The sequence below is a fragment of the Chaetodon trifascialis genome, chromosome 2, assembly GCF_039877785.1.
Source record: "Chaetodon trifascialis isolate fChaTrf1 chromosome 2, fChaTrf1.hap1, whole genome shotgun sequence".
Lineage (NCBI taxonomy): Eukaryota > Metazoa > Chordata > Actinopteri > Chaetodontiformes > Chaetodontidae > Chaetodon > Chaetodon trifascialis.
In genome coordinates, this window is record NC_092057.1 from 23,168,942 (window position 1) to 23,185,079 (window position 16,138).

A 16,138-nucleotide genomic window follows, 5' to 3' on the forward strand; every position below is an offset into this window, starting at 1 on the left:
TTTTGGAGCTAAAGGTAAAACCAGATTAACTCGACTTTGGATCTGTGAACTCAGCTGGAAGGCCAGAGGGCTGGTTCTCATGGAGAGAGGACGGACACACACACAGACTCACACGCACACACACACGCACACATGCGCACGCACACACACACGCAAGCACACACACATGCACGCACGCACATGCACACTAAGAACAAATTAGCAAATGAGCTCATGGTCTAAACTATCTAATTGCTTGACAGACAGTTAAATGTAGCAAATGTCTCAATTTATCTTGAAGTTAAACTTAAAGCTAAACTGACTATTCATCTAAACTTGGTCATCTGATAAAAACACAATTCAGCCTTACGTAGTTTCATTTTAGTAATCACAATTATTCTTATGCAAATTTTACATGATATTATTCTTTCCTGCCCTAATTTGTACTTGATTGCAAAACTGTAGTATTTTACACAAGTCATATCACTACATGAAACTAAAGTCGTGAATAGCTGAAGATTTCTCGTTTATTTTTGTTCAATGCCTTTTACCCTAACAACAAACCTAACCGGTTATTAAGTTTTAAAGTTGTCTGGTGGCTCCTGTCTATGCCAGCTGATGTCAGCTGCTGTTTAAATATTTGTTGAATCATCAGGAAATGTACCACATTTAACTTTTATGGACGTCTGCAGGTCATTCTGAGATCAGACTAAAAATGGCTATGATGGTATCAACCCATCAACCCTCTGTGTTAAACTTCCACTCCACTGGCCGGTCTCAGCTGGAGCTTTCTGTTCAGTGGCTATCTCTTGCTCTACTCATGTCTTATCTCTCTGACTGCTGGCTTCACCCTCTCTGCATACCAGCCCAGAGGCCATCAGCAAAGCTCTTTCAGTACAGTATGTTTCATAAAGAGTCTTAACTCCCGAACCCCGAGGCCTTCTGCATCACGCTGACAGGTTGCCTCTGCTGTGGAGCACAGTGGAGCCAGTGAGTCCTGCGTCTCTGGCTGATGATGCCCATGGCTGGCTGGAGCTATTGACAGTCCCTGACACTGACAGCAAAGCAATCTGCCTCCAGAGTCCCTGGGCTCACCGTCTGTGTGTGTGTGTGTGTGTGTGTGTGTGTGTGTGTGTGTGTGTGTGTGTGTGTGTGTGTGTGTGTGTGTGTGTGTGTGTGTGTGTGTGTGTGTGTGTGTGTGTGTGTGTGTTTAACTCAAGTCAACTGACTTCCAGTTTCCAAAGCTTTCTGTGTGAAGATGTTGAGTTATTTTAACCCCAAAGCCCCCCCCCCCCCCCCCCCCCCCCCCCATAAATCTAGGCTCCCATAAAGGGGTGGTCTGCCTGGGCTACAGGCCTGCTTGGATTGTCATTCTAGGAACCAAAAGGGGGAAAACCAGGCAACATAAGTCCCAAATGATTTATTTTCCTTCACTGATACAGTTCAAGTCCAATTACAAATACATTCACTTGTCAGAAGTTGGCCTAACCCTGCTCCCAGTAACCTCCTATCAGGCTTTGTAGCAGCACTGTCAGAATTTCTGTTTACAACATGGCCTTTTGGTCCTAATAGACTGGACTGAGTGTGCCATCTTGCCAGTCACAGATGTCCTCAACTACTATTTTAGTCTGTGGAATGACAAATAACATAAGATAAAACTGACAGGTTAACCTTTTCAATTATCTCCTAGCCATGAGGAAAAACAATACACTCTGTTAATGCAATGCGGCACAGACACAACTGAAATATCATGGCACTCATATCCTGGGGCTTACACACGCTGTATCTCCATGAGACACAGCATTAAAATCCCCCAACAAAACAGCTGGAATTCTATGCCAGTGCATGTTTGCAAAGTTCAACTCGCCAGTGTCAGTAGAGTCTCTCTGTGTCGTGTGTATGCCTCAATAAAACAATCAGCCATAAAGAACACAACACACACACACACACACACACACACACACACACACACACACACACACACACACAAATCTCAGTGAGTGGCCTGCTAGACACACACAGTTTCCCCAATCCTCCCACAGGCACCAGTCCAGCCCATGAGGTCATCGCCTGCCGAGACCCAGGATTATAACTCCAAAGGGACCCTTGGAAGCATGTGGTTATACGTTCTGACAGCCCTGCAGCCTGATTAAGCCCCCTGTTTGCTAACGCTAATGCTAAGCTAATATTAGCTTTGTTGTCAGCCGAAAGGTGCTTTTTTCAATAGCCCCGCCAAGCTAAGCTATGGTAGGTTAAGCTAAAGCTCTGCTAATTTCCCCCAGTGCACCTCTGTATTTCCTATCCAAATGACTTAACTCAGTGTGAAAGATTCATCATCATGTAATAAGCTCAATGCACTGAGCTAACAGAGGATCACTTTGGTCTAATACAAGATTAAGGAGGGTCATATGCAGAGGATTTGGGTTTAACTCGTTTGGAGGCTGAAGGGAACAAAAATGAAAAGGGAGAAGTGAAGGGACACTTACACAACTTACTAAACCAACCGAATGAGCTGAACTAAACAGCAGTGATTTTAGCACATTAACACAAATCAGCATGATCAGCACCTTTGCCCGTCTGTAGTATAGTTTTCAGTCCCATTTGTTTGTTCGTAAGATGTCTCAAAAACTTTGGATTTGGAGTTTTCATCATAATGTAATACATAAGCACAGTTTTCTCCTTTTGACCCCTAAACAGCTAACAGTCAGTAACGTTTGCCATTCTGAACACAATAAACGGTGCTTCCTCAATAGCTGTTTGACATATTTCTTAATACTAAAACTAATGTGTCACTTCACTGAGCTGGTCGTGTGGTCATGAAACAGACACTGACAGAAATGTGGCCGTCCTAACAGGAATACCTTTTTCCCATCAAGCACACATGTTGTGCTCTACACCTTAAAAATCGACAAGTCATCATGGTTATTTCATGTTTGCCAAACCTCAGTATTAACATTGTGGGGTTGCATTGCTTGAGACCGGTCCTTTAGTGCAGATGCCACTTCTCTCTCGATACACAATGCCCATCAGCGCTCTGTGTACTCGGTGGCTTTAACATCAATTAAAATCCCAGTGCCACTTGCTGAGCTGCACTGCGCACTGTCACATTGTGTTGTGTGGTCTTGAAGTGTGATGAGCTGCACTGAAAAGCTCCATAGTGTTTCTCTCCTGCTGTATGTAAACATGCGAACATGCAGCCATTATTATAACTGTACTTGTGTAAACACATATTTAAAGAGATTCATGCATGCCTGCACAAGCAAACACAATTACCAGATAATAAGCTTTGGCTGAGAAATCAAATAGAAAATGTCATTAAATATGAGAGAGAGAGAGAGAGAGAGAGAGAGAGAGAGAGAGAGAGAGAGAGAGAGAGAGAGACACTTGTGTGAGAGAAATCAACCATCATCATCTCCATCCGTATGAGCTCTCCGCTTCATTCTCCCTGTCCTAACACATCGCCCAGTAAACAGGCTGAGGCCAACGGCTCAATTCAACGCCACCACGTGTTATCCCAGAGTGTCTGCTTACGCCTCCCTGGGTCTAATCAGCTCTGACAAACCAAATATCTCCGGAGAGTTTACGCCACTTGGTTTGACTTGTCGGTTGACTTCTAACTACACAGCAGATTGCACGGCTTTGAGGTCAGTGGCTTTTCCAGCGGTCACGTGATCGTTGAGCGAATCATACACTCATCTTGTTTTTCTCCTCAGAGAAAATTCAAATGAAAAAAAAAAAAGATGGTTTGACTGTTATCCATCCATTAGGTGGTTAACAGCTAATGCAGAAAATTTCAAGGGTTAAAAGCTGATTATTTGAACAAAATCCCACATATTTATTGATTTTTTTCCACCTTTGTTCATGCAATTCTTTTAATGATTGTTTCATACTGATGGGATGACTGAACTAAACAATCATCGAGTCAAAACACAAGAAGCAGCTCAGCATCATCATCATCATCATCATCATCATCATCACACTGGCTATCTGTGTGTGTTCAGTGATGCAGACTGACGTACTCTCACGTACTCTTGCATGACAGCTAAAGTAGCTCCGTCTAACAGGACTGATGTTCCCTGCCATTTGCCTTCAGGGCTTTTCCTCATTCTCTCTCTTCCTCGCTGACTTTTTAAGTGGTTTTTTTTTTTTTTTTTTTTCCTCCTTAAGGAAACATGACCAACAAAGCTTGGCTCTGGAGAGAGTGAGGCCACTGATCTTAGTGTCTGTTTTGTGAGTTATCACGGCCCTGCCAAAGTCTTCCACCAGTTTACACGTCACTCAGCAAAATACAGGTTGAAATGAGGGCGGGTGAAGTTGGCATTTAAATGTTGCCTCTTCCTGAGCTCTTTTTATATAGTGATGGAATGTGAGACTACAGGCTAGAGTAGTTCAACAAAGAAAAAGGCAACTTTTGAGACAAAAACAGAGTTTCACTTCCACGTATTAGTATTAGTATTAGTATTAGTATTAGTATTAGTATGTTCTGATTACAGCTAAACAACTGCTCAGTTCATATGAACTGAAAGTCCTTATTCCAAGGAGGCAAAGAGCGGTGAGTGGCAACATTAGGTGCTCCAGAAAATTCAGTAAACCTTTCATGCTACTTCCATAGGAAAGATTGCTAGCCGTTTTTAACACAATACAAGGCGAGTTATTATTACAGTTGTCACATTACAAAAGCAGAGCTCTGTTCCAAACTAAGCAGCATTCAAATTCAAGAACGTGCAATAACCACTGCTTAGTTTTAGCATTAATGAAAGCAACCTGCACATGTCTGCTGCATATCCAGGAGGCCTGGGTGACTGGAGGAATATATCGTCGATTGGCTGAGACTGACTGATCTGCTGTTGTTTTTTCGGGCATTTTATTTTTGCTAATGTAATCGTCTGGCTCTGAAGAGCGAGTCAGAGCCGCTGCTCGGCAACAGAGAGTACCAGCAGAGAGGCAGCGGGGAAGAACAGCATGTAGAATGCGCAGAATATTTTCACATCTAACTGGGTGAATTACAGGTTTATTTTGACCAAACCGGAGTTGGTTGAACAAATATATCAGCAACTGGCGGTTGCTGGGCTGATGGTTGCCTGTTGTAAATTTTAACAGATCACTCGACCCTAATATCCAACATCATCAGAACAAACAAACACATAAAATCCTCCAAACAGTGAGGTCGATGATGTTTTCAGTCTTTCTATATGAAATGGGAGCGATGTAGCCACTAACCAGCACACACTCTTGGACATGACTGATCTGCTTGCTTCAAAGCACGTGAGTTAGGTGGACTGGAGACTGGAGAGTCTTGCTCCTTATGTTGATCCGGTAAAGTGATCAAGTAAAGTTGTTCTCACATTGGCTGCATTCAAGTTTGGTGAATGAGCTGTTCTTGTTTCGTGATGTGCTGAAAATGTTCTTGAATTTATGGTGCAATACAGATGCACATTGGTCTTAGCCCCCCCCCCACTGAGCCCACTGTTTGGTGGACGTAATAATAACAACAATATTGCATGGTCTACTTCTCAGCATTGCGTAAGGAGTAGAGGGGGAGACGAACCTGAGCCGCAGCAGGACGAGAAGGAACATCAGAGGCCTGAGGGTAACAACCACCTAATTGAATTGTATTTTACTTCACTAGTTTGCACAAAAACTAAAAGGACTGGAGGTTGAGGAAAAGATGGGAGAGATAAAATGAATAAAAACTGTTTTACCTGTATGGTGCAAAGGCCATTTCAGAGCACTCTAAAGACAGATACAAAAGATATCTGAGTTATGTACACTGCATGGTCTGTTATACCTCTCAAACTCAAACTGTCAATTAAGTTAAAAAAAAAAAAATGCGTACTGCAGCCCTGATTATTTCGAATGACATTTCGAATCCAGCATTTGACTTCATCACCTCAGTTTAACATCAGTCAGACAGTGAATCAGCTATAGCTAAAAACAATCCCTGAGGTGAATCTTCTGACTGCCCGTCCATGAGGGAAACTCACATCAGACGATTCTAAAATAAAATAATCCAATTAGCGGAGTAAACCACCAAATAATTTTACCTCTATGTGCCTTCTTTCAATTTGGTTTGCAATGAAACACAATAATCGCATTGTCCTTTCACCTTTTTTCTTCATTAATTTTGATCACTTCTCCCCTGAATCATGAGGACTAATAATAAAAATACAGCTTTTCAAAAGTTTGCTTCCTCCGTTTTTATACTTGCTTCAGTGCCCACATTGCTTTGGGGTATTTCACTGATAGAGAAAGAGCTAGAACAAATTTGGAAAACTATGTGTATTTCTGTGTTTATGCCAGTGCACATTTGCATTAATGTGTTGCCGTCTGTTTTTCTTTAACCCACCATCCTGAGAGCCATTAGATGACTGTCTGCAAGGGGTGTAATGGTACGTGTGGATTTGGACTGGATTTGATGCACGACTTGATTTAGAATGACCCATGACTCCTAAAACTGCACAAACCAATATGTTTTTTCGCATGTAAACAATGGACGGGATGACTTCTTGTAGTGTGACAAGCATCACTCGTGGGGACGAATCCACAAAGATCTACACATCTGTAGCTCTACACAGCCGGCAGATTCACACTCTGATAAACCAACTATGTGCTACCTGCCCAACACTGAAGAGCACACAAAAACAATTAGCAACTGAACAGTCATTTTTCTCTTGAGTTGGTGAAAACCAATGCAAAGGCAGTCTGACTATCCAAGTTAAACTAGTCAGGTGCCTTGAAACATGACTCCAAGTGGATAGTGATTTTGCTCGGTGTCTGCTCGACATGTAAATAAGCAAGTGTCGGCTGAAACAGTGGAGACAAGGCAATAATGTCAGGGCTGTGTTAACATATGTGGTGTGGACTACTAATGTAAGAGCTCCACCCAGAAGACTTTGGCAGCATATCAGCTGTTGACTGTTGGCTAAACCTTCCTCGTACGATTATCCCAGCTCATACGGTTAACATTATTGGCATGGCAAATGCAAAAAGCAGGACGGATCTCTATTACAGTATCATTTAGATCCCTTGTTTCAGGGTAAATTATAGCAACAATGGATGAATGAAGATCACAGTGACATTACAGACTGTGTATGTTTCTGTTGAAGTCAGGTAACATTATGTCAGGAAATAGCTGCATCATTTGTTATGGTACCACTGGGGTGTGTCTATTATCAGTGGTAGGCAGATGGAAGTCCTTCTCCCCACAGTGTTCAAGTACTCATTAAAACAATGACCAACATCATACGAGCACTGTGTGTAACTCAGGCTGACTCACAGTGTGGCATTAAAGAGTAATGTGCTCAGTGTGTCCCCTCCTGGACACATATTTGTATTCAAATTGGACAGATACACACTGTCCTGGTTTTCTTTTAGATTACTTACTGACCATATCCAGATGTTTGAGTAGCTTTATTTCAAACAGCATGAACAGCCCATGAGATGTTTACTATTCACATTTCTCAAAGTAAAGAAGTCTAATATTTTGCTTTCCCTCTGTGCAAACAACATACTGACCTCATAACCACATATTAAAGGGAGGATTTTGTGTGGCACTGTAGATCTACTAATGTCCGCGAGCCTGGTCTTATATGATATCATATATGCTGTACTGCCTTCATGAACAGTGAAAAATATGTCACACTTCTGTAGTGTCTATTTAAAATCATGAAGTCTGAATGGAGCTCACCAGCCCTTCTTCCTATCACAGATTCCCATGTTGTGCATGCTATCTGTCTGTGAGAAGGTGCCGACAGAAGTCGCCCTAGGAAATCAGTGTAATCACACACAAATGGTGCATAGCTGTGTCCAATTTCACACGCTTTGTTGCTGCTTAGGGCTACCCTGCTCCGACCTCTAACCCCTTCAGCAACCGGACACTGGTTGTTGTGGTACAATGCTATGGTAACAACACCCCGACCAAATCAAAAGCAGATACTGTCCGTCAGCAAATCAGGAGCAATGAAATTCAAGTTTATGAGAAGGAGCAATTAGCTGTTCAGATGGAAAACAAGCTTACCAGTTCAAGAATTGATTACACAATACTGGTATGATGGCAGCCATGCACCCAGATTGTTCTGTCTCATAAAATGAATCATTTTAAATTATTTGACTGAAAAAACACCAACAAAGTTTAAAATCTGACCTCAAACTTACCAAAAGCAAGCCAGTGAGGCAACCAGAGGGGTGCGTGAAAGCAGACAGAGCGAAAAGGTTGGATTTTTTTTTTAAATTCTCTCCTTCTACCCCTTTACAGCTCTTTGCACAAAAAGAACAAAAAGTTTCCCTTTTCACAACAAATACTGGGAAAGCAGAACGAGGGGTAAACAAACTGAGCGCTGGTGAAACTTCCACTTGTTAAAAGAGCTTAAGCTGCCAAATTAGTGTTGGGGTCAGACCCTGACTCTGCTCTATTGTCTGCCATGACACCAGTTCGTCACGCCTCTGCAGAGAAAATCAAATAAAACAATAGCAGCGTAACAGGAAAGATCAGTCGATGTTTTAGTAAATCCTCGTGATGGCCATTGTAAGAGTCATGGATGGGTAGCCATGAGGGTGTTTAGTAAAGGAAGTGACTCAGAGAGATGTCCAACTGTGTGCTGCTCACACAAGGTCTTAGTTATCACACTTAGTTAGACAGTAAAAAAACACTTAGGTTTCAACTTCAAGGAGAAAATGAACACATTTACAGTTTCTCAGCCCTTGGGTGTTTCAGTTCATACTGGTACAACATGTTCCTTTATCCATAATTGCTAGAAATTATGTTGCCTTCCTACTTAATTTATAATATTGTTTCAGAATACAGCAACCAAGAGCATGAATGGGGGAAAAACAAGGGGGAAATGATAGTGACAGCACCAAGAAGCATATGTATGCAATATTGGAAGGTTTAGTGGATGACAGCTAATCATTTACAGATCAATTAGTTAGTCATTTTTGAGTAGTTCATTGTAAACAGGAGCTGCCAGCTGCAGATGAAAGTCTTAACGGTTTCAAACTTTGGGAAAATTCATGTTCACAGGCCTTTTGTGGCTGCCCGGCTAAATAGAAATGTCTGTTAAATTCTTAAATCAAGCTTAACCACAAGACTGGATTTGCCTTTTCCAGTGTCTGTGCGCACACACACACACACGCACGCACGCACGCACGCACGCACGCACGCACGCACAAGCATACATACACCTCATTCAGTTACTCATGCACCCCTTAACCTATCGCCCCCACACACACACAGTCCACTGTTCCTGCCCTTACTGTGTGCACGTCCAGTGGCAGGCCCGAGTCTGTAATTGCTGCCTCTGTGGCATGGACAGACAGGCGGACTGGGGATTGGAGATGACACGCACCCATTATTAGTGGACCAAGTGCTGTTTTTGCAATTACCAAGGGTTTGGCTGAGCACACTGAATCAGACTCTGGGATTCTCTATTCAAGAGCCATTTCAACTCCAACTGGCTGCACAGCTTCTGTTGGCCTCAGCCTAAACAGAGCTGTGCAGGGCCTCTCTGAGAGCCTGAACATCAGTTGTGATGGGATTTGGAAAGCATATTTGAATCAAGGTTTTCACTTTTTGAAATGTCATTTTTTTCTTCCAGGAGCAGCACTCAGGTGGCTGATGCAGTCCAGATAAACAAAGTGGAGAATAAGGCTGCCTGGCTCTTGTAGGGCTGAATGTGGAGAGCTCAAACTTATTACGCAAAAGTTGCCACAACAGTGAAATCAAGGAAAGGTAAATAAGCTACATTAAAACCACATTCATCTGGGGACAGGATGGCTCCATCTCCAGCTACACTGTATATTCAACGTCATTCACAATTTATCGATCAGTAGGAAATTCATTTCAAATTAGGAAACGCTATGCTTCTTAACACATTGCAGCCTATTCATAACACGAGGTGTAGCAGGGATCCTCAACTGGTCAAGGGCCAGATTATTTTCTACACAGTTTGGGAGCCAAACTTTCTAATAAAAAAAGCTGTACGGGTCATTCTCAGGGGTGTGCAAACTAATCAACGGTCCCTCTCTGTCTGTCTTCTACTGGTGACTAACATTAGATGTGCACATTTTCTGAATTCATTAATATTCTGCAGTACTTATGTGAACTGCAGGCTCCCAGTTGCCGATCACAGAGTTGTGGGCTGGGTCTGGATTGACCTGCTGTTCAGTGTAGATGCCACAGGTCTGTACATTGAGAAGGCCTGGCCTAGATATTTACTGAAGTTCAGAAAATACAACAGAGTAAATCCTGTTGAAATATGATTCTTTGTCTGATTTTTATGTGGCAGCTGAAGACATTTTGGGAAATACGCAAACAGTTAAGTTAGACGTGAAGATCAATAGCACTCTCGTGTCTGTTGTGCAGCTGGGAGACTATTAACTTAGCATACAGCCTGACAACAGGCAGAAACAGCTTGCCTGCCTCTGTCCAAAGGTAAAAGAAATCTGCCTACCAGCAGCCATAAAGCTCACCAAGTTCACTTTAGTTCAAAAACTGAAGTGTAAAAACAGCAATTTGTGGTTTTACGGGGTTATGTGAAACTATTTCTTGGCCAGCAGCAGTGACTTCCTGGAGTCACTGCTTACCTTACAGTGATGACAAGACCTCAAGATGTTGCTGCTTCAGGCCAAGAAACAGTCTGCTTCCAGTTTGTATGCAAAGCTATGCTAACTCTCTCTTGGCTTTTACTTCATAATAATTTCCTAAATGTCAAACTATTCCTTTAAAGAAGGCAAAGGTTCCCACCACTACACTCATTCAGATGATTTGATTGTTACTCTCTTTCAAAGCATCCCTAAATACACTTACACTTCTATGAATTTTTTCAGGGCCTGACAAAGGGCCTTCAAGCCACAGCAGACAGAATGTAAGACTGTCAATAAGAAAGTAACTGAACAATCAGCACACATACTGTGCAGCTGTGTATTCTCAGGTAGAGGAGTTCCCAGGAAGTCTAGACATACATATTAGTTCTGCCCAGCAGGTCAATAAGAGAGGGGGGCTGACTCGGAGCCAGCCAGCCGCTCAGGCATGAGGAAGGTTTGAACATAGCGGAGTCTATACAGCCCATCGCTGGGGCTGAGGTTGTGGTTGCTGTGCCAGCAGCCAGTGGCTGCTGCGTACCTGCAATCTCCCTGATGATAATGCAACATGGCAGCCCCGAGGGCAGAGCCCATACAACTTTCTCAGCCCTCTCGGAGTAATTGGTGACCCCTGAACCTGCCCTTCGTACAAAGGGAGGGAAGGAGGGGAGGGGAAAGGGGAGACAAGCGGAGGAGGGGGAGACAGGACAAGGGATAGTCAACAGAGACACTGGAAAAAGGGGAGACGGGGTCAGAGAGAGGAAAGGAAGACAGAGGGCAGGAGAAAGAAAAATCAAGGAGACGCGAGCAGGGAGGAAAAGGTTAATCTCTCTTATTGTGGATAGTCAGAGAGTTCAACAGAGACAGAAAAAGTCTGCAGCCCAGTTGTGTCCATCACACGTTGAGGGCACACCGAGAGACCCTTCACCTCCAATCTTACCTCTAACTACATATTCTTTGCCTGATATCAGGCTGAACTATCAACTCATTACACTCCATTTCCATCTGCAGTCTGACACTGCGTCCACTTTAAAGTGATTTCCACAGTGGAAGGGGATTTGATTGTCCCTAACCAATCGCTAAAGACCATCGTGCCTGGATGCACTGGACCAATGAATGCTCCAGCCGGTGGGTGACGTACTGCAAGTTGCGCAGCGCTTGAGTTTTGCCTTGTCCGTTTTCAACTTGGGAGCCGCGTCACAAACTTTCTTCATGTTACAGCTAAATGGTACACTAAAATAAAAAAAAAAGTAATAATAATAATTTTATCAGTGCTGCCTAGTTTGACAGATTCCTCCTTGGTTCTGGTGTGCAGCTTGACGATGTAGTTAATCCCACCTGTGGCGCTGATTGGCTAATTGTTAGTCCCCTGAACCCCCTACAGCACTCAGTGACGTTTTATTTAATTATTGCATATATAGAAATGCTAAAAGACATGCATCAATACAGATGGTCATTTCAAAACGCTGACTCGCTCTTGAACGCAACAATTAACACACCATCACAGATTTCAACATCAGGTGCAGCCAAAGTGCCGCACTGAGACTCTCTTTGTACTTACAGCTTTTTATAAAGCTATTCTTTTCTTCAACCTCGATCTTCTATGTCCCCATCTCTATCTTTATCTTTCAGCATCTTACATATTAGTCTGTCCCACTGCATTCATCGCTCTGGCCCTGTCTGTGTGGGTTTTTCTATGCAGTATGAATCCATTTGTCTCCACTGACGGAAAATAATTGCAAAGCAAACAAATCATCTCTGCCACATTGAGCAGGCCTCTTCTCCTGGGGCATAGCAGCTAGATAGCTACAGGAATGAAGGACAGACCAACACAGAGGGGAACAGAGAGAGAAAAGGGAGAGAAAGGGGAGAGAGGAGAGGAGAGGAGAGGAGAGGAGAGGAGAGGAGAGGAGAGGAGAGGAGAGGAGAGGAGAGGAGAGGAGAGGAGAAAGATGGAGGAAGTTCAGAGCTAAGTGGTTTGGCATTCACATTATATGTGCAGAGTGTTAAAACGGGTTATGTTAGAGAAACTGATGCAGTGAGATTGAAAGTGACTACTTTGGGGAGGCGAGAGAGCAAGAGAGCAAGAGAGAGAGAGAGAGAGAGAGAGAGAGGCAGAAACCTCAGTAGAAGTCTGCCAGATGGAAACTCACTCCAGGAACATAAGGAGGAGACATCTGGGAACACACTGCCTTGGAAAGAAGATAATTATAGCGTGATTCAAAAATGGCCTTTTCAAAAAGAAAGCCAACAAATACATCATAACTGTTCATGTTGTTCTGACAATAATATTAGAAACAGACTTCATTGTTGAGGCAATAGGAAGGCCTTGGAGAATATATCAAAGCTTCTTTAAGATGAACTTAAACTGTATTTATTTGGTCTTTGGTGAGAGAGAGAGAGAGAGAGAAAGAGAGAGAGAGAGAGAGAGAGAGAGAGAGAGAGAGAATACTATAGATTCTGCATGGTGGGTGAAGCTCAAGCAGTAGATGTTCTATGTTCTTTGGAAACAAATGAGATTCTGTTATTACGAGATGAAGCGGAAAGGTTCCCTCGTTACAACTGTGATTTAAGAATTCACCGTTGTACTCGCAAGACTTAAAAGATGTCTGTCACAGAGACTGTCCAAGATACAAAGCAATGCATGGCGAAATGTAGGGGTTTCACAGAATATCGATTATCAAAACCACTAGTTGACACTGTGCTTCATCGCAGACGTAATCTTTCATCTGCGCTTTTAGCAAAGTGCAGAGATAAAGTAGCGGCAATGCATGTACAGCAGATATGCAGCAGGGGGCACTGTGGGTAACTGTTGTTGACAAGTCACAATTGTCATGCGTGATTTTAACACAGAGCAGTGTGAGTCACTAACCCATGAACTCCACCCGGCACAGGTGCATCGTGTTCAGCTGCCATGTGGCCGCCGCAGCCGATCGCAGTCACTCCAGACAATGGCTGTGATTCCAACAGAAGTGCCTCACCGCATTTCAGTGGCATCCCACATGCGGCTCATGGCAGAGATTAGGTACCAAGTGTATTGTTGACAGAAGCTGCATCAAGCTGCACAGAGCAGATCGAACCTTGCAGGAAGTCAGACACAGGAAGTGCCCACTCTGTGGAGTATGAAGCCATGCAAAGGGAAATACAAAACCATGTCGCAGCCGGAACGCAACGCAAACATGAAACATGCAGCAAGAGGCCAAAAGAGCCACGCTGGACTACAATCAACAGCGTGGAAATATTGAGAACTACACATATGTGTCTGAACATGATTTCTATGTTATGCCATGTTGCAACATCAGCGAACACCAACTTTGAACAGTTTTTGATTCAAATGTTGCTCAGTTGTGATTGGTGCAGGGAATTATGTGACATCACATTTATCTATTGCATCTTCTCAGCCCCACCCACTCCAAACCAGCAAGGAGAGCTCGGACGAAAACACAGAAATCTCTCTGAAATAACCACAACTGTTCAAGCATAGGCAGGAAGTCATGTGTCCAAGTAAGAATGAAATGAAAAAAGACATAGTTCAGACAGATAACTGCATAAACAGTTGCTAAAAATGTCACGAAAATTAATCTCTGATGCAGAAGTCACAGGAAATAATCTGCTCATTTTACACAAACTTCCTGCAGTTATAGCGTCATTATTTGGGTTAATCGTACAGTTAATCAGTTTTTATGGAATGCTATTGTTATGCATTGAATATAACATGAAATATCCATAAAATATGTGACTTGATCAGGGTAAAATAAATGTCCACTAAATGTAGTGATTTGTGTTTTGATGAGGAGACAGAGTGTGTGCTGATAATCACTGTGTTGTGTGTATGTCATACCTTGTTCTGGAGCTTGTAAGGTGAACAGGTGGCAACGCACATCCATACCTGCCCGTTCTGCATGAGTGTATCCAGACTTTTGCTCCCTTTAACAAAGGTTTAAAAGGTGAAAGAAAAATCTGAAAGCTTTTATCAAGTCACATACTATCAGAAGGTATACTATCAAATGTTGAGGCTTTCACAGTCGGGCTTTCATAATACAGTCGCACAGAGAGGCGCTTATAGTACCGCTGCAGACTCAAACTTAATGTGGGCTTTCAAAGGGACATTAGCATGGTTTAAGTATGAAATAGTTAACCTGTCAATCTCTGGTTTGCATCCAGCTTTGTGGGATGTATTAGGAGAACATTAAGACCTTCAGCACGAGACTTATTAAATGAAACATCCAACAGTTATTGGTGCGGCCTGCATTATTAGTGTTGGATTCACATTAGTTCACCGATACATGGCCTCACAACGAGGATGTTTCTTCACCTCCTGCAGGCTTGCATTAAGCTCACCATCATCATAAAACCTGCTCTTAGTACATGACCAGTCCACAACATCAATGACTACTTTAGCCTCCTTGTTAACTGCCTGAATTGCATAATATAGATTATACTACGCAGTCTCCACATAATGCAGCTAATTATGGGATAGATTATGGATATGAATCGTGCTCTGGCTTAATACACTTACGCTGGTTCAAACACAGGTCAGTGTGCTTTAGAAACAGATAGCAGATGGCCTGTGAGGTTACGAGGGGTTGCACGCAATCCAGTCCTCAGCAGATATTATTGATAGACTGCTGTGCATCCTCTGCTCCAGCTGTGACAACTGGGTGAGCTGGAGGATGCAGGTGGTCAGATGCTAGACGGACCTAAATAAACAGACACTTCTGACTACTGTAGATTCATTTTATGTCTGGCATCTTTGTAGTCACAGTGCACGTGAACATGTATAGATCATTATTTCTGTCTCTCATATACTGGTGTGTGTATAGATTTTTTTATTTATTTTTATTTTTTTTAATGTACCGAATGCCTTGTGCGCATTTATTCGGGGGCAGGAAGTTAATGCTGATCACGTTCACGCAGGTTTATGATGAGGATTAAAATAAAAAAAAAACCTAGAATGAAAAATAAATAATGAAAACAGAAAAAGATGTGGTGGGCCTTTCATAACAATTAGATGACGCTATCTTTTATTTATGTTATTTTATTTATTTATTTATTTATTTATTTATTTATTTATTTTTTGCTAGACCTTAGAGGTACACCGAAAGGGAACTGAGCCCTCACTGGTGTCACCTGAGCTCTCTCACTAAATGTCTGCTGTGAGAAATAAGTTGACAGGCAGGTATATACAGCAAGTGGCTTGGTCAAAATATAACACAAATGGTAAATACTGAGTGTATTCCCGCATAAATGCTACGACTAAGCCCACCGCCATAACTTCTCTCAAACATCACCTCGTGTCAAACTGGTAGCTGCATGTGTGGTTTTCCGGAGCTGGGAGGCCCAGCAGGTGACCCTGAGGCCGTCCTGCCAATGCTCTCAATAAGATAACGTTTAGTCCATCAGGTAGCCTACCTTCACAGACTGAGAGCTGAGGAGAGGCGTGTGTCAGCTGCATGTCAGGCAGAGAGCTAGCATGGTGCGTCGACTGTCCTCACACAAAAGCTAAACTCGGTGACAAGGCCTACTGTCAGTTCATCTCGTCCTGTTGAAATGTTCATGTGTGCCGACTATCTAGTAACAT